This window comes from Fulmarus glacialis, unplaced genomic scaffold, assembly GCF_000690835.1.
Source record: "Fulmarus glacialis isolate BGI_N327 unplaced genomic scaffold, ASM69083v1 scaffold22211, whole genome shotgun sequence".
NCBI classification, from domain to species: Eukaryota; Metazoa; Chordata; class Aves; order Procellariiformes; family Procellariidae; genus Fulmarus; species Fulmarus glacialis.
Genome location: NW_009191191.1, coordinates 1 through 616, shown reverse-complemented (window position 1 = coordinate 616; position 616 = coordinate 1).

Genomic DNA, 616 nt, shown 5'->3' with positions numbered 1-616 from the left:
TTTTTTTTTTTTTTTTTACCGATTTCTACCATCGACGCGTACCGATTATGTAAAATATCTTAGCAAATTAATATTTTGCACAACCGTTGGCCACCTTTGTACGTTTCCTTATTTAAAGGGAGGACGCCCAGTCCTTTGACATGAGTTATGCCTCAAACCTTTGGATTTTTTCCTATTTTTTTTTGCATGTGGATATCAAATACACGCTCTGGTACTCTTGGAATACGAAGTTTATCCTCTCTTGGTTTTAAATATTTGTAGGAAACTCCCCCAATATTCCGGGTCGTGCTGTGAGTGCTTTACACCCGGGTAGCAGAAGGCAACCGGAGCTCTGCAAACCGATTCGGAGGCCAAAAACGTCACTCCCCTGCAGTGGGATGAGGGGGAGAATTGGAAGGGTGAAAGTGGGAGAACTCATGGGTTCGGATAAAGACAGATTAATAATTCAAAAAAAAAAAAAAAGGAAAAAAACCCACCCAAACTCTTTGTGTTCTCTCTTTTCTTACTCCGTGTCCCCGTGGCCGGCTCTCGCCCTCCCCGGGCCGAAGCGGGCGGGAGGGGAGCGGCTGCTCGGGGAATCTGGGGGGAAAAAGACCGAAATTGGGTCAATTTTTGC